This window comes from Dipodomys merriami, unplaced genomic scaffold (genome assembly GCF_024711535.1).
Source record: "Dipodomys merriami isolate MVZ:Mamm:240054 unplaced genomic scaffold, mDipMer1.0.p SCAF_613, whole genome shotgun sequence".
NCBI lineage: Eukaryota > Metazoa > Chordata > Mammalia > Rodentia > Heteromyidae > Dipodomys > Dipodomys merriami.
The window spans coordinates 160,867-179,378 of NW_027206195.1; the positions used below are offsets into that span (position 1 = coordinate 160,867).

At 53.6% G+C, this 18,512-nt stretch overlaps 1 long non-coding RNA gene across 1 annotated transcript; it reads right to left on the reverse strand.

The window, feature by feature from the left end:
• Positions 1 to 5,248: 5,248 nt before the first annotated feature.
• LOC138814804 (uncharacterized) lies at positions 5,249 to 14,347 on the reverse strand. The gene is made up of 3 exons (XR_011368097.1): positions 14,270 to 14,347; positions 9,209 to 9,330; positions 5,249 to 5,304 (listed from the first exon to the last, which is right to left on the reverse strand). It is a non-coding gene; the product is annotated as an uncharacterized lncRNA (long non-coding RNA).
• Positions 14,348 to 18,512: the final 4,165 nt, after the last annotated feature.

Consider the following 18,512-nt stretch of genomic DNA (forward strand, 5'->3'; position numbering starts at 1 on the left):
GGGTGCCCTTGTGGGGTGCTGGGGAGGAGGGCTGGCTTTCTTAAGTATTGATTTAAAACAGAGCTGCCTTCACAAGACATGTTCTGTCACCTGAGAGCCGAGGGGACACAGTGGCTGGGACGTAAGCAGCCCACCCTTGGGACAGTGGTAGGCTTCCCTCCCATGACACCTTTCCAGGGAGGCTTTGTTGTTTAAGGTGTTTTTTGGTGGGCAGACCCATTTTACAGAAGAGAAAAACCAAGGCTGAGTCCAGTGACCAGGCTTTGCCCCAGGCCACACAGCAAGTTAGGAACAGAGAAGCCAGAAGGGAAAACCAAGCCAAGTATCTTATGAAGATGCTTTTCTCATAGATGAAAGAGACAAGCTCAGAGATGTGCAGCGACTTGCCCAAAGTCACAAAGCAAAGGCCTTCAGGGAAGCCAGAATCGCAATGTCAGGCATCTCTGCTTTTACCAGGTTACTGACCTGCATATCAGAGGCTTAAGAAAGGTGGTAGTCACAAGCAACCAGGGAGTGACCGATGAATATGGGGCCCAGGAGGAAGGCTCCCTGGAGGAGGAGACACAAGGACCAAGGCCTCAAAGGGAAGCAGTTAGTAAAGCAGCGGAGCGGGTGACGCAGGCACAGCAGGCAGCAGGGATGTAAAACCACAAGGTTGTGCAAAGGCCCCACAAGCAACTGAGTGGTTTTGTGTTGTTGCTACCAGTCCTGGGGCTTGAACTCAGGGCCTGGGTGCTGTCCTTGAGGGTTTGTTTAGTTTTGTTTGGTTTTGTTTTGCTCAAGGGCTAGCCCTTTATCACTTGAGCCACAGCTCCCCTTCTGACTGGCTCTTGGTTAGTTAATTGGAGGTAAGAGTCTCTAGGATGTTCCTGCCTGGGCTAGCTTTTGAACCAGGATCCTCAGATCTCAGTCTCCTCAGTAGCTAGGACTATAGATGTGAGCCACCAGTGCTGGCTTCACTGAAGACTTCAAGCACAGTGTGGCATGACCATTGTCACTGGTGGAGGCAGGCTCGGGACGTGGTCTTCCTGAGGCTGCCTAGACTTGTGGGCAAAACCAGCAAAGTACTTGGCTTGTCCTGAGATGTCAAGGCTGGCCTGCGGTGCCCAGATCCTTTCCCAGGACCACTGATGCCTCTCTGTGTTCTAGCCAGTGAACACTTGTCTCCAGTTCTGGAAGCATCCTACAATGGATAGAGGGAAACTTCACATTTGTTGTTTTGCGATAAGGTCTGGCTGTGTAGTCTGGGTTGGCCTCAAACTTTTAATCCTTTCTGCCTCAACTTCCCGAGGACTGGGATTACCTTTGTGTATCATATCTGCCTGGAAACTTTATTTTTATGTGGATACTGGAACTTGAACTCGGGGCCTTGCTTTCTTATCCACGTAAGACTGATGTTCCACCACTTGAACCTGGTTCCAGTCTTTTGCTGGATAAGAATCTCACAGGTTTGTTTCTCCAGACATTTTGAACTAGGATCCTCAGATCTCAGCTTCTTGAGTAGCTAGGATTATAGGCATGAGCCACTAGTGCTTGGATGAAATTTTTTATTTTATTTTTTTGTCAGTCGTAGGGCCTGAACTCTGGGCCTGGGCGTTGTCTCTCAGCTCTTCAGCTCAAGACTAGCGCTCTACCACTTGAGCCACAGCTCTATTTCTGGCTTTGTCTGCTTATGTGATGCTGAAGAATTGAACCCAGGGCTTCACGCATGCAAGGCAAGCGTTCTATCACTGAGCCACCTTCCCAGCCCCTGGATGAAATTTTTAAATGGATGAAAACCCAGATTTGTCCCCTGAAAAGGCGGAGATGGCAGGGTCACCCCTGTAGCTATGAGCACACCCAGCCCCAGATCTTGGTTCCTAAACGCCAACTTCCAAAACAAACCTTGTATGATGCTGATGATAACACAAAGTTTTATTAAACAAATCCACACAGATCTATGTTGAAAACAAAGAAGGGAAGCTGGGCACCGGTGGCTCACGCCTATAATCCTAGCTACTCAGGAGGCTGAGATCTGAGGATCGCGGTTCAAAGCCAGCCCGGGCAGGAAAGTCCATAAGACTCTTATCTCCAATAAACCACCAGAAAACCGGAAGTGGTGCTGTGGCTCAAGCAGTAGAGTGCTCGTCTTGAGCTGAAGAGCACAGGGACAGTGCGCAGGCCCAGAATTCAAGCCCCACGATCAACCAAAAAAAAAAGAAAGAAAGAAAGAAGGGAAGAGTAACTTAGCAATGGGAAGTTACCATCAGGAGTGAAAAAGCAAACACACTAACTTACTGCAGATGAGCAACACAGGTGTCAGCCAACAATTCAGGGTTGCCTGAGTGCCTTGCCTGTGTTACTTAATCCTTCCCACAGCCCTTCCTGGTGCCAGCCCATTTTTACACATTTAGACATAGAACCTACCAGCTCACTAGCCCGTGAGGGGCAGGAGCAGGAGTCAAGCCACAGCAGTCCTGGTTCAGAGTCTGTGCCCTTCACTTCCGGGCAGAAAGACTCTGGTTTAGCAGCTTCCTACCTACTGCTCTTAACTGTGCCACCCATCAGGACCACACCTAGAGAAGGTCTGAAAAGCACTGCTCCAAGGGAAACAGGCCCAGGAACTTGCCCAAGGTCCTTGAAGGCCTCTGACAGGGCTTGCTGTGGCTTGCTGTGCTGTCCCTACCTTCAATGGCTGCTTCCTGTTCTGGGCCCAGCTGGTCCTGGAGCCAGAGACCGCGTGGGGAGCTCTGCCTGGTGGAGACAGTCAAGGCAGTGGAGCCTCTGAGCTTAGGGGCCATGGTAGCCCTTTGATTCACCCAGCAAAGCGGAGGAGGGGTGGGGGAGGAGGAGGAGGAGGCCACTAAGGCTACAATTAGAGGGGACTGGGTGGGAGACTCTTTCTCTGAGGCTCTTAATATATAGGAAGTTAGAACAGTTTCACCAAACTCCTTGCCCTTAGCAAAGTCTAGCCTGGGCTGAGTTTGAGATGCGGTAGGTGTTGCTGGAGCTGAGCTTGAATGAATGCATGAAACACTTGCCATGGATCGCCTCTCTCCAGAATGCTGCCCAGCCCCTAGTGGGTCCTTTGTAAATATTGGTCAAACAAACAGATAAATGTAGTAGCTGGTTGCTGTGGCTCAGACCTGTAATCCTAACTTCTTAGGAGGATGACAGCTAAAGATCTTGGTTCGAAGCCAGATAAGACAGGAAAGTCTGAGAGACTCTTATTTCCACTTCTTCAAAAAGCCAGAAGTGGAGCTGTGGCTCAAGGGATAGAGTGCCAGCCTTGAGGGAAATAAAAGCTCAGAGTCAGTGCCTAAGCCCTGAGTTCAAGCTAGGCCTAGAGAGACCCATGGAGGCAGATGATTCAATATCAGAACACCTGGATTTGGAGGACAGGAGTCGCTAGCAAGTGGTCCCACTAGGTGGCTGGAGTCTGACACTGCAGAAGCAATGGAGTATTGCTGCACACCTACTATGTGTGGGTTACTGAGCGAAACTGGAGCCCCATGTTCTGTATGTGAGGTCAGGATCTCAGACCTGCAGGGCATGGCTTTATCAGATTTTACCAACAGGTGACCTGAAGTTCTCTGCCAGGTGCCAGTGACCAGAAGATGCCACAGGCAGGAGGTGACAAAGAGGGCTGTAAGGCCAGTTCATCGCACTGTACCCACAGCTGAGGGATACTTGGCAAGCAGTTGGAAAGGAAGGGTATATTCCTCAGTGGCCCCATCTCTGAGTGTCTGCCTGTAGCCACAGGCCTCTAGGAACAGCATGCGAGCTAGGACCAGCCACCCAGACTTGTCCTCTCCCCACTTGGCACAGGCAAGCAGGCCCCACTCCAGTCCTGTGTCTCTGGCTTTCCAATCCAAGCCCTGATGGCCAGGCCCAGCCGGAACCAGGCCCAGTTTCTGGGAAGCTGCAGCCGCATCCCACCCAGCCCCGAGCTGGGGCCCCCTCTCTCCCCGCTGGGCGCAGCCAGGTTCAGCAACTTCATCACATTCCGCGGCGGCGTCAGCAGCCCTGGGCCGGCTGGTGCCGTTTCCACACTGGTCTGGCAGAGCCAGGCAGCAGAGGGACCCGGTCTCCTGCCGGGCTGGCGGACAGAGGGGGCCTTCCCCCTCGGCCAATCCCAGTGATGGACTAGGCACCATTACCCGCTTCCTCCCTTGTACTCTGACTCATCCACATGCCTGCTCTCCCGTTTCCCTACTTTCCCCCTGTTCTTCCTTCCAGGGCCCAGGTCCTCCCAGAAACCTCTGCGGACCCTCCCCTAGATGGTGTGGACACGTCAGCCATCTCTCTCCTGATTCTCCCCTGTTCCCATCATAGCCGCCCCCGCGGGGAGGTGGGGGGCTGGGATGACACGCAGGTGACCTCTGACCCTCTTCTCTAAGAAAGAGGGGTTTATTTGTGGCTCAGTGTGGGGCAGCAGCTACTGCTGGCCTTTGGACCGGCCCCTGGCAACCTCTCCGGGGTCTGAACCAGGTGTCCCGCCCGCCCCACTGCCCTGTCCCCAGCCATCCGCCCCGCCCCCGGGCTCCATGTCTGGGAAGGGCTATTGTGGCAGCCCCTGACATCACAGCGGGGAGCAGCGTGATGTCACAGGGCCCCATTGTGTCGGCGCAGAGAGTGCCCCCCACCAGAGGCCGGCTCCCCACCCCCGCCCAATCCTATTAAGCCGAGCTCGGACAAAGGCTGGCGCTTTGTGTGTAACAGTGTCTGTGGGAGGGAGGGGTGGGCCAGAGGGTGTGCATTCCAGAGCCTGCCACCCCGGCCTGGGCCTCCAGGTCTGTAGGAGGCCCTGACACAACTTCCAGGGACCTTCATGTGTCCCCAGCTGGGGCTAGCAAGACAGAGATGAAGAGATGAAGACATTTCAGGCTCCCCTTCACACCTACCCGCATCGGAGGAGGCTGTAGTCAGAACAGGGGCGCAGGTGTCCCATTCTACCAGTGAGATCAGGAGGGGGAGACCTAGAGACTAAGGGGGCCATGGACACTCCCCCTCACCCCCTACCCCCCGCAAACAGTAGACAATGTCAGCAGGAGCCAGACAAAAATCCCAGAGAGAGGCCTAGAGTACTCATGAGTGAGCGTTTTATTAAACACCTGCTGAGTACAATGCTCATCAGCCTGCACCAAGCCCAGACCTGAGCCGGGGCAGGTCCTCAGAAGGAAGCCTAACTTAAGGACAGTTGTTTGGGAACACCCCTTGTCTCCCCTTTGCTGGGGGGGGGAGGGGGGCCTGAAGCTCAAGTGTTGGTATCTGAGGTTTGACTTGTAATTTCTCCTCTGCTACTGAGTCCTCACAGCGCCTCTCCTGAAACAGTGGGGAGATTGACAAAATGCATGAACCCCCAAATGCAGCCCGGAATCTCTCATCCCCCACCCACTCCCCAGCTGGTGGTGGGGCACCTCTGTGAGCCCCAGCATTGCCCCAACCACCATCTCCCCCTCTGGCTCTAGGCTGGTGAGTGCACCTGTGTGGATCCCAGCCTGGAGGAGGGCACAGCTGACCAGAGACCCCATGGTCTCGTTGGGACAAGAGGAGGCTCAGCCCCCTGCCCCCACTGTGGGAGCTTTTCTGTCCTTGGCACACAGCCTGAGCATGCAGAGTCCGGGGCAGCTCAGTTTCATACTACAAAGCCACCATTCTCCCCAGCCTGAGGGCTGCCTGGCACCCCTCCTGCCTTGCCTTGATCCCTATCTGCCACCCAGACCCGGACCCCAGTGCTCTCTTGGTGAGAGGTTCATTTTGGAGCTTAAGGCAGCCCTGGGCCCCTTGCGAGGTGCGGCATTTCCGCTTCCTTAGCAGCGCCCACTATTGGCCTTGTCCTGCATAACATGACCCCCTGCACAGCCCAGCCCCTCAGGTCAGAGCACCCCCTGCCCCATCCAAAACCCCAAGCCAGCTACCACAGAGGTGTCCCCAGCCAGCTGGGAGTTGAACGAGAACACAGCATACCACGTGCCTCGCTCCCGCCTCACCCAGCTGTTCCTGAGTCTTTGTGCTTGACAATCTATTTTTTTTTTAAACATCCCAAATTTGCAAAGTATAACGGCTCAGCCCCCCCCCCCCCGCCCGCCCGCCCGCCTGCCCTGTGCTTTGGAATTTGGTATTGGCTGGGAAATGCCTTTGTGTGAGACCCTGACTCTCTTTAACTCCCTCTTCTTACCAAGGAGGAGGCAGGAGCCCAGAGAGGGCTCAGCCAGGCAGGACAAGCGTGAAAAGTGAGGCTCCTGAAGGCCTGTGAAGGCTCCTGTCCAATGGCGGGGCCGCCGCCAGCCCAGCCTGGAGCAGGGACAGGACGAACCTCCCTGGTGACAGCCAGGCTTTTGGTAAAAGATCCTACACTAGGAAACCTGTGGGGAGGTCCAGGGACCCGGCAGAGCCTGAATCTAAACTCCAGCCCTGCCATCCGATCCCATGGGTGGGAGGGACAATGGAGCTATTGAGCCCTAAGTTCTCCTCCTGGCCACCACAGACTCAGCACAGTTCCAGATGTCAGTTAGGCCTCCACTGGGTGCTCAGGCCCGGGCTGATGCCCTGGTTTTGACCCTGGGTTGAGATCTGCCCCTTCTGACAGAGCCCTGGCCAGACTCTGCCCGGACTCCTGTGGAATGAAGAGAGAGCAGCGCTCAGGGAAGATGGAGCCTGAGTGGCTAGGACTAGAAAGGCACATGTCGGGGCTGGGAAGGTGGCTCAGGGGTAGAGTGCTTGCCTTGCATGCATGAGGCCCTGGGTTTGATTCCGCAGCACCCCATAAGCAGAAAAAGTCAGAAGTGGTGCTGTGGCCCAAGTGGTAGAGCGCTAGCCTTGAGCTAAAGAGCGGCCAGGGACAGCGGCCAGGCCCCACAACTGGCAAGAAAGAAAGAAAGAAAGAAAGAAAGAAAGAAAGAAAGAAAGAAAGAAAGAAAGAAAGAAAGAAAGAAAGAAAGAAAATCACATGTCTAGCTGGGCACTGGTGGCTCATGCCTATAATCCTAGCTACTGGGGAGGCTGAGATCTGAGGATTCTATTTCAAACCCAGGCAAGAAAATCCTTAAATTTTTTTGTTTCTTGTCGGTCGTGGGGCCTGAACTCTGGGCCTGGGTGCTGTCCCTCAGCTCTTCAGCTCCAGGCTAGCGCTCTACTGCTTGAGCCACAGCCACTTCTGGCTTTTTCTGCTTATGTGGTGCTGAGGAATCGAGCCCAGGGCCTCACACATGCAAGGCAAGCGCTCTACCACTGAGCCACCTTCCCAGCCCAGTTCTTAACTCTTTACTCTAGTAGCCAACAAAAAAGCCAGACATAGAATTGTGGCTCAAGCCGGGTGCTGGTGGCTCACGCCTGTAATCCTAGCTACTCCAGAGGCTGAGATCTGAGGATTGCGGTTCAAAGCCAGCCCGGGCAAGAAAGTCTGTGAGACTCTTATCTCCAAGAAACCACCAGAAAACCAGAAGTGGCACTGTGGCTCAAGCAGTAGAGCACTGGCCTTGAGCTGAAGAACGCAGGGACAGTGCCAAAGCCTAGAGTTCAAGTCCTACAACCGACAAAAAAACAAAAAAACAGAATTGTGGCTCAAGTGCTAGCCTTGAATGTAAAAGCTAATTTGAAGGGAAAAAAAAAAATCTAAGAACAGCACCCAGGCCATGAGTTCAAGCCCCAGTACTGTCACACATACAGAGAGACAGAGACAGAGAAACAGAGAAACAGAAACAGAAAGAGACAGAGACAAAGAGAAGCCACATATCTGGACTCTCCCTGTACCCCCTCCCCTCCATCTAGCAGATGGAGGCCCACAGGACAGCTCAGGTATATGCCCCATGTGCTGTGTGGCCTTTTACATGCAGCTGCCCATCTCTGATTTCCAAGGAGGCAAAATGGAGTTCCAGAGCTGGGAGCTAGGGCTGTTGAAGCTCCCGGCCAGGGCTTGTGGCAGGGGTTGAAGGGGAGACAGCCTCTTAGCGGGCTCTTCTCCTTGCCTCTCCCTGCAGCCTCAGGAATCGCCTTAATTACAGCATTAGCTTCACATGCTTCCTGCCATAAACCCAAGAATCTAAATTAGAAGGCAGAGGGCCCGCTCCCCCTTCCCTCCGACCCCCCAAGTCTGGTGGGAAGCTCTCCTGGAGACAGACCGCCGGTGGGGGCTAACTACAGAGGTGCCCAGGGCTGTCTGGGGTGGGAGTGGGGGGGCCTTGAGTAGGAGGCTGTCCACAGAATCCCATACCCGTCACTGCCCATTGTGGTCCAGCAACATTGCCAGAATGACATCAGGACTCGGGTTAACAGAGGAGGAAACTGAGGCACATGCCAAAGTCTCCCAGGGTGATGGGGACTGAGTTGGCTGGATCCAAGTTCCCAGTTCCCAGTCGGTCCTGGCTATCTTTCAAGAACACAGAGGGATGAAGGGGAGGAAGGCGCTGGCCAGTCCCCTTTAGGGAGAAAGAGAGGGGTCCTGGACCCGGTGCCTCAGCCCCTTGACCCCAGAGGGAGGTAGGGGAGTTTTAGGGTTTTTTTTAGGGGAGTTTCTTCGCAGAGACCAGGCAGAGCTGGCTTTTTGCAAGGCTGCTTTCCCTGGGCCCTAACCCCGTAGGGCTTGCTTTGCGTACTCCCCACTTGGGACCTGGCGCTGATGGGGGCCGGAGGGTGGGGGGCAGGGGGAGAGGAGGCAGAGCCTCCCCAGATTGAAAGAACCCCAGCTGAGATTGTGTGCGTGTCTATGTGTGGCCGCGCCTGCCTGAGGAGGCCTCGGCGTGCAGGCTGGTCTGTGTGTGTGTGGTGTGTGTGTGTGTCCCTTTGAGCTGGTGTGTGACCGTGGGTGTGTGCGTGTGCCTGTGGCAGGGAAGGGAGGTCATGTGGCAGTTAGAGCTGAGCCTGTCCAAACCACTGGAGCCACTGGGGAAGAAGAGACTGTCTCAGAAGGGGGGCTGGGGGTGACGGGGAGAGGCTAGAGCTCTGGCTAGAGCATGAGGCTGAGGAGGGGAGGAGACCGGGGCAGAGGGACCCAGCAGACACAGGCAGACTAGAGGATGTTGGAGTGGTGCTAGGGAGACAAGCAGAAGCCCAGGAGACTCCCAAGAATAGGAGGGGACCCAGAGACCCAGAGCACAGAGACAGGACAGGCGAGCTCCTGGGAGGGGGAGGGATGGTTCAATCCCAGGGACTCCTACTCCCCCCTGGGGGGCAAGGAAGGGCATCACGGCTGGTTTTGATTCTGCTCAGTGGCTCTGAGATCACTCACCCCAGAGACTATTCTGGAAGAACATGTTGCATGTGCCAGGATGAGTCCCTCTGGGAGCTAGGTCTGGATGGAGTCCAAGGGTGGTTCCCCGGGTGGCCCAGGCCGTGGAGAAAAGGGAGGCCCTGGGGAGCACAGGAGGGACTTCAGACGCGGCTGTGGGGGAGGGTGGCACAGAGTTGGGTCAGATCCACTCCTGGGCCAGCCTGGGCCTGCCTGGGCCTGGGGCCAGGGGTCCGCTTCCCACTCACCATGCCCCCAACTGAATCCTGCAATCCTCTAACTCCCGGAAGTGGCCGACAGAGGCTCTGCAGGCCCTGTAGTCTTTCCACCTTCTCATCTCCCACAATTTCCTTGACCCAGTGGTTTTCAACCACTTACAATTTTGTCCCTCTTCCACCAGGAGACATCTGACTCTGGAGACGCTGTGTGTGAGTATGTGTCAGTACTGGACCTTGAACTCAGAGCCTTGCACTCTGGCTTAGCTTTCTCATTCAAAGGTGACTCTTCTATTTTCTGGTCAGTTGTGGGGCTTGAAGTCAGGACCTGAGCGCTGCCCCCAAGCCGCATTGTGCTCAAGGCTACCACTCTACCACTTGAGCCACAGCACCGCTTCCAGTTTTTGAGTGGTTAATTGGAGATAAGCATCTCACAGGGACATTCCTGCCTGAGCTGGCTTTGAACCACAATCCTCTGACCTCAGCCTCCTGAGTAACTAGGATGGATTATAGGTGTGAGCCACCAGCGCCTGGCAATGCTGACTCTTTACCATTTGAACTATACCCCCACCTCCAGCTTTCTGCTGGCTAGAGAGAAGAGACTCAGAGTTGTCTGCCAGGTCTGACTTTGAAACACAATCCTTAGACACCTAAACAGTTAGGATTATAGGCATAAGCACCCAGTTACATCAATCCATTTTTTGGGGGGGGTCCGGTCATGGGGCCTGAACTCTGGGCCTGGGCATTGTCCCTCAGCTCTTCAGCTCAAGGCTAGTGGTAACACACACACACACACACACACACACACACACACACACACACACACACACACACACACACAGCTCTTTCTAAGTGCTAGCTGAATGTACAGAGGACCTCTGGGAAGCAGCTGTCAATAGAGCTGCAGCCTCCAGAGAGAAGAAGGGGACCCCTCTCCACACCAGGCTCCGGAAGGCTCTTCTTCTACACTGAGGAGATAAGATTTAGGGGTGAGGCTGAAAGGGGGGTCGGTTTTAAGTCACCACACTGGGGCCACGACCACTACGTGAGTGTCAGCTGACTGTCCCAGGCCTGGACAAGCGGCTCCCGGCCGCCCTGCTCTCCTGCAATCTTAGAGCCAAGCAGGCTCATGGGGTCCCAGGCGAGAGGACCGCCAGGCAGGATGAGGGGTAAGAGCTGTTCTAAGCCGTGCACGGGGGGGGGGGGGGGGGGGGGCGCCCAGGGCAGCTGGGGAGCCTCCCTACTTCCCCCCAACACAAACAGTGCAACTCTTAATGATGATGGAGCCCCCTGGGGGTCACTCCAGGGACAGCAGGAAACTCATGGGCCTGGCCTGGAGAAGAGAACTTGGAAGGCAGCACTGTTCTCAGCAGACTCTAGAACCCAGCCAGGAAGGGCCATCCCCACAGCCCGGGGCCCCTTTACCAGGCAGCAGGCCTCCTCAGCCCTCCCCTCACCGCACCATCCCATCCCAGACCCCAGAGTCCTATCCCTGTCCCCAGGTCTGGGTCTGCCAGGGAGGCCCTGCTAGACAGCAGGAAGGAGGCAGGATTCCCATTGTGATTCACCTTTTTTTTTTTCTTCCCCTAGCTGTGTGACCCTGGGCAAAGTCATCCCTCTGGACCTGCAATTTTGTAACTGTAAAAAGATAGCGTGCTCATGATGGCTCACGCCTGTCCTAATTCTACTCAGGAAGCCGGGACCTAGAGGATCACTATTCAAGGCCAGCTTGGGCAGAAAAGTTTGTGAGATTCTGTCTTCAATTAACCAGCCAAGAGGCTGGGCTGGTTCAGCTGGTAGAGCTCCAGCCCAGCAAGCCAGCTGAGTTAGCACAAAGCCTAGGGTTCAAATCCCAGTGCCCCTCTCCTGCCACACACACAAAAAAGAGCAAGACAAACAAGGGCTTGGGAGTCCTCCCCACAGTGTCTAGCTTGTGGTTCAACTGTGGGAGCCCTTTTGGTCATGGAGCTTGAACTCAAGCTCAAGGCTAGTGCTCTACCACTTGGAGCCACAGCTCCACTTCCCGGTTTCTGGCGGTTCATTGGAAATAAGAGCCTCACGGACTTTCCTGCCTGAGCTAGCTTCAAACTGCCATCTTCAGATCTCAGCCTCCCGAGGAGCGAGGAATACAGGCGTGAGCCACCATTGTCTGGCTATGTGGCAGCCATTTTTCTTTTACTCCCTGCAAAATGTCCTGAGGCCCCTGGAACACCTGGAGGATCAACCTCTCAGGTGTAGAAAACTAGGCTCTGAGGAAGCAGAGGTGCGGCTCAAGTGGCAAAGGACACGGCTCAGGTGGTAGGTGGCATAGCTTGAACTTTACAGGATGTGGCTCAAAGGGTAGAGCACCTGCCCTAGCAAGATCCTCAACCCAAGTACCGCCTCCCCCAATGAAAACAGATATCATTCTCATACCATAATTTTACAACATCAAGCAATCCCCTAGTATGTGTGAGGCCTTGAGTTCAATCCCTACCATGACAGAAGAAGGAAAAAATCCCACAACTGATATAACATACTTCAGTTATCATGGTCAAAATTGTGCAACCACCATTGTGGTCTAATTCCAAAACAATGTCGTCACCCCAAAGTGAAACTCTGCCTGCTAGTCACTCCTCATCTGGCTCCCCTCCCCTGGCAATCATTAATCTACTTTCTGTCTCTAAGATTTATCTATTCTGGACATTTCAAATAAGGGAAAAAATATACAATGTGTGGCTTCTTTTGCTTACCCTAAAACGTTCAAGTTTCTTCACACTGTAGCATGTACTTCATTTTTCTTTTCTTTTTCTTGATTTTTGTTTCTGAGACCAGGGTCTTGCTATGTAGCCCAGGCTGGCCTGGAACTTCTGATCTGCCCACTGCAGCCTCCTGAGAGCTGGTGTTACAGGCATAAGGCACTTTAAACCCTCGCTACTCAGGAGGCTGAGATTTCAGAGGATTAAGGTTCAAACCTGCCGTGGTGTGGCTCAAGTACCAGCCATGAGCAAACCAAGCAAGTGAGTTCAAGGTCCAGTATGAGCACGCACACACAAAGTGACTTTTCAAAAATAAGTAATCCTAGCTACTCAGGAGGCTGAGATCTGAGAATTGCGGTTCAAAGCTAGTCTGGGCAGGAAAGTCCATGAGACTCTTATCTTCAATTAACCAGCAGAAAACCAGAAGTGGTGCCGCAGCTCAAGTGGTAGAGCACTCACCTTGAGCTAAAGAACTCAGGGACAGTGCGCAGGCCCCGGAGTTCAAGCCCCACCACTGACAAAAAAAAAGAAAAAAAAAGGCAAATGAGCTGGGCCCTGGTGGCTCATGCTGGTAATCATAGATACTCTGGAGGCTGAGAGGTGAGGATTGTGTTTCTTTTTTCTTTTTTTGGAGTGGGGGTGGTCCAGTCGTGGGGCCGGAACTCTGGGCCTGGGCGCTGTCCCTCAGCTCTTCAGCTCAAGGCTAGCGCTCTATCACTTGAGCCACAGCGCCACTTCCGGCTTTTTTCTTTTTGCTTATGTGGTGCTGAGGAATCGAACCCAGGGCTTCATGCATGCAAGGCAAGCGCTCTACCTCTGAGCCACCTTCCCAGTCCCCGAAGATTGTGTTTCAAAGCTAGCCCAGGCAGTAAAGTCTGTGAGACTCTTATCTCCAATTAAGAACCAAAGAAGCCAAAACTGCAGCTGTAGCTCAACTGGCAGAGCACTAGCCTTGAGCAAAAAAGCTCAGGGACAGCATCCAAGCCATGAGTTTAAGCCCTAGGACCAACACACAGACACACAGACAGACACACAGACACACACACAGACACACACAGACACACAGACACACACACAGACACACACATACACACAGAACTCAAATTACCAGGTGCTTGTGAGCCTAGCTATTTAGGAGACTGAGATCTGAAGATCCACAATTAAAAGCCAGCTGGATAGGAAAGTCTGTAAGACTTATCTCCAATTAACCAGCAAAAAGCCAGAAGGGGAATGATGGTGCAAGTGGTAGAGTGTGTCTTGAGCAAAACAATCTCAGGGACAGTGCCCAGGCCCTAAGTTCAAGCCTCATGATGGCACAAAAAATAATTCGTTGCCAGGCACCAGTGGCTCACGCCTATAATCCTAGCTACTCAGGAGGCTGAACTCCTAGGATCGCAGTTTGAAGCTGACCGGAGCAGAAAATACTCTCACCTCCAAATAATCACTTGAAAATCTGAAGTGGCACTCCAGCCTAAGTGGTAGAGCACTAGGTTTGAGCACAAAGAGGGCTGAGTTCAAACCCTACAACTAACCAAAAAAAAAAAAAAGAGTCAAATTACCTGTTCTATTACTTGAGGAGAAGACCCTCATATTGGTGTGTGTGTGTGTGTGTGTGTGTGTGTGTGTGTGTGTGTGTGCTGTACTGGGGCTTGAACTCAGGACCTTGTGCTCTTGCTTGACTTTATCTCTCGAGGCGAATGCTCTACCACTTAAGCCACACCTCCACTTCCAGCTTTTTTTGCTGGTTAATTGGAAATAAGAGTTTTACAAACTTTTACTGCCTGGGTTGGTTCCTGGGTCGCTAGGATCACAGGAATCACTGTGAATCGCTGGTGCCTGGCAGCATTTTCTCACCTTCGCCTAACTCTTCACCTCTACCATTTCAAATCCCCACTTCCCCCGCACCCCAGCACCGAACTTGGCCACCATCAGCCATCCCAATCCATGGTTCTTTGCCCTCCGATGTTTGGGTCCCTCGTGATCAGATAGATGCTCGTGTGTCCTCTGTCGGACAAGGATTTGGCTGGGAGGAGACAGAGGCTACCCCCTGCCCCTCACAGGGTGGTCAGTATCGGGAGGGAGACGCAGAGGGAGCTGTTGATTGGTACCTTGCAACCACTGGAGGCTTCCTGGAGGAGGCGAAGTTCAAGTGGAGGCTCCAAGATAGCAGGTAGAGGTGACATTGTAGTGGGGCGGGGGGGGGGGGACAATAACAAGTGGGCTATGATGAAAGAAGCAGGAGGAGGTGGCGTCAGCATCCCCCGAAGACAGGCTGCAAGGAGCCAAGGCCTCTCTGCTCCTTGATCTCCACGCCAAGAGCTTTCTTTCTGGAAAGGTCTGTCCTAGGCTTGGACCTCAGTACCTTGGCTTTGCTCCTTCCTCCTCTCATGCCTGGGGCAGGGTTGGGGGGGGGCTACCTCCCTTCATCCGGGAGTGTGGGATTAGGGAATGAATGAAGCCACTGAGACTCTTCCTCAACTTCCCCAGGCTCTGCCTGGCCTTCCCGTGCCACCTCCGGCTCCCATCCGAACCATCCTGTTTGGCTTGGATGTGGTCCCTGACCCAGACAGCGAGGAGGAACAAGGCGAAGGACACAGAGCCCCGCACCGTGAACTCTCAACAATGGTCACACACACACACACACACACACACACACACACACACACACACACACACACACACACACACACACACACACACACACACACACACACACACACTGCTTCCTCCTGCCCAGCCAGGGGTTGGTGACTGGAGACACATGGGCTCCCCCCTGGCCCTCACCTGCCCCCTCAGGTCAGCTGGTGTCCATTCGAAAGGAGAAGGGTCAAGAAGAGGAGGTTAGAAACCTGCTGTGTCTACTGAAGAGTTTATAGCAAAGATCTGGCCATAGTCCCAGGTGGGAACAGGTCCCTTCAATTATTTATTTTATTTTTTATTTTTGTCAGTCGTGGAGCTTGAACTCTGGGCCTGAGCGCTGTTCCACTTCCGGTTTTCTGGTGGTTTATTGGAGATAAAAGTCTCACAGACTTTCTTGGCTTTGAACCGCAATCCTCAGATCTCAGCCTCCTGAGTAGCTAGGATTACAGGCATGAGCCACTGGTGCCTGGCTCCCTTCAACTATTTATTTATGCATTTGTGTGTGTGTGTGTGTGTGTGTGTGTGTGTGTGTGTGTGTGTGTGTGTGTGTGTGTGTGTGTAGTGAGTACAGGTACTGGAGCCTGAACTCAAGGGGCTTGAACTCAGGGCCTGGGTGCTGTCCCTGAGCTCTTTCACTCAAGGCTGGTGCTTGATCACTTTGAGCCACAGCTCTACTTCCAGTTTCCTGGTGACTAGTTGGAGATAAGAGTCTCAAAGACTTTCCTGCCCAGGCTGGCTTTGAACCATGATCCTCAGATCTCAGGCTCCTGAGTAGCTAGGATTATAGGGACGAGTCCCCCTGCTCTGGCTTTGTTCTATGTTACTGTCTTCCAGCCTCCACACAGGTGTCTGATGCCCTTGAGGGCAAGGTATCAGGTACATGGGCTGTGGGGTGGATGCTATAGGACCAGCAATGAGTTAACTTTCTCCAGCCACTGGCCAGAAGCATGAAGCAAGCTCCTGGGAGCAGAAGGAGATTAAAGCTCCTCTCTGGCCCTGCTGAGTATCATGGGAGGCTGACACTTTCCTGGCTTGTGTTTCTACAGTCATCAACAAAACCGGACTTGTTCTGTTGTAGAATTGTATCCTGTCCTTCAGCCCAAGACCACCAGAAGCACACCTGGATGTTGGACTTCTGGATGAAATAAAGAATACACCCCTGCAGAAATTGTGTATGAGGGTCTTTGGAAGACCTTACATAATTAGGGGTTACAGTAGGTGTTTTTGTGGTGCACAGAAGTGGTGCTTTGCTATGCTGTCACAGGGTGGGGGTTTGTTTGGTGTTTGTTTTTTGTCCATTGTGGGGCTTGAACTCAGGGCTCAGGCATTGTCCCTAAGCTTTGTCATTCAAGGCTAGTGCTCTATACCACTTGAGCGACAGCTCCACTTCCGGCTCTTTTGGTAGTTTATTGGAGATAAGAGTCTCCCAAACTTTCCTGTCCAGGATTGCTTCGAACTGAGATCCTCAGATCCTACTCTCCTGAGTAGCCACCCGCGCCTGGTAAAGGGGGGGTTGATGTTTTGACTGTTGATCTTAGCAATTTATCTGGAAGGGAAAAACACACAAAAGCGCAAGTTCCCTCACTCATCTCATAGTAAAGGATGTTTGGCCATTTATGTGACTTGATCCATATTTAGTTGTGTTTTTTTGTTTTTTTTTTGTAGGCATTCAGATGTGATTGCAATGTGGTCTTGTTTCTGGGCTAGCTCTCTCACCGTCCCTGGCTTTGTTGAATGTTGGTGAACTGTGGCATTGCTTCTTTTTTTTTTTTTTTTTTTTTTTGGTCGGCCGTGGGGCTTGAACTCTGGGCCTGGGCGCTCTCCCTGCACTCTTCAGCTCAAGGCAAGCGCTCTACCACTTGAGCCACAGCACCACTTCCGGTTTTTGAGTGGTTTATTGGAGATAAACATCTCATGGATGTTCCTGTCCAGGCTGGCTTTGAACCACAAACCTGAGATCTCAGCCTCCTGAGCAGCTAGGATTACAGGCGTGAGCCACTAGCGCCCAGTGTGACATTGCTTCTGTATGGTGAGTTTGTGCCCCGTGGGCTGCCAAGGGCTGCTTCTCTATTTTAGAGGAAATAACATGGAGACTTGGGGGAACGGACCACCTCATACAGGAAAGCCATGAGGGACATATGCTGTCTTCTCTGGGGGCCTCACAGCTGGGGAGAGAGCCCAGCCCAGGATGAGGATCGGAAGTCTCTGATACCATAAATGGGTTCCAGTTCTGGGTCAGCCAGGTGCCAGTGGTTCACACCTGTAATCCTAGCTACTCAGGAGGCTGAGATCTGAGGATTGACGTTCAAAGCCACTCCAGGCTGGAAAGTCCATGGGACTCTTATTGCCAACAAAACACCAAAAAGTTGTAAGTGGAGTTGTGGCTCAAGTAGTAGAATGGTTAGCCTTGAGCAAAAAGTTCTGGGAACAGCTCCTGAGTTCAAGCCCTACGACCAGCGCGCGCGCACGAACACACACACACACACACACACACACACACACACAAAACAAAAACACCCACCATATACCAAAGACCAGAGACCTTAGGCCACTGTCTTAACTCTCTAGGACTCAGTTTATCCTTCTAGAAAATGGAACCATACCAAAGACACACAAGTTCCTTTCTTTAAGGATTCTCATGAGGTCAGATGAGAAGCTGCGTGTCAAGTCTTGAGTGGAGTTGGGCGCGTGCTGTCTGTACTCCCGGGCTCCCAGCAGCCCCTGGCCACCTCGGCTTCACAAGCTTCCTATTGGTAGAGAAGCAGGAGAGGCCCAACCCAGACAGAGCTGGCCTCCAGCACTGCCCAGGCAAAGCCCCGCCCGCCCCATGGGCAGGATGCTGGTGCTCCCGGGCCTGTCCCACCTCTGGGACTCTGGGGCTCCCCTGGACGTTGGTGCCCTGTGGTTCTCCAGCCTCCTCCGCAGCAGCCCAGCGTAGCTGTTGGGCCCGGGGAGGCAGAGAGGGCTTGGGGGTGGGGAGGACATGTGCCATCCTGCCTCCTGCAGCCGTGGAGGAGGGGTGGTGACAGAGGCGGGTGTGGGGCCGGCACCGGAGGAAGGTGGGGGGGGGGGGTGAGGGCGGCGTCCAGTATTGGGACCTGAGTAGTATGGACGGACAGGTGGCTGTGGTGTGTATTGTGTTCCACGTGGGTGTCCTGGGGTGGGGGGGGAGCAGAGCCCTGATATCACGCATAGGTATAGGTACGTGTGTAATGATGGGTCTGGGTTTAGGATGCATTCTGACCAGGTTGGTTTCCTGTTGATCTGTTTCCTGGCTGTGTGGCCTTGGGCAGGTCAGTTGCCCTCTCTGGGCCTTATTCATCCACTCCACCATTCTACCATGAGAGCTCATTGTGTGCCAGCTGCAAACAAGGCAGAGCGGGTCCACGCGTCCTGCCACTGGCGCTCTAGCCTCAACGTCCCCATCTTTCAAGTGCCAGGGCTTGGTGGAGGCCTGCTTTCCATACCCTTCAGGAAATGTTTGGGCTCTACTTTTCTTCCAAGGCACAGCTCCCTCAGGGAGAACTAAGAGGTCCCTAGGGCAGGCTCTGGTTCCCACAATGCCTTGCTCTGACTGCTGGTGGGGCCTGGAACCAGTGGCTAAGGCATCAGTGTGTGGGTGTGGGTCGGGAAGATGGGGGCCTCCCCAGCAGCCCAGGGGAGGAGGGAGGAGGTGGGTCTGGAGGACAAAGATGTGTGTGGTTGCCGTCC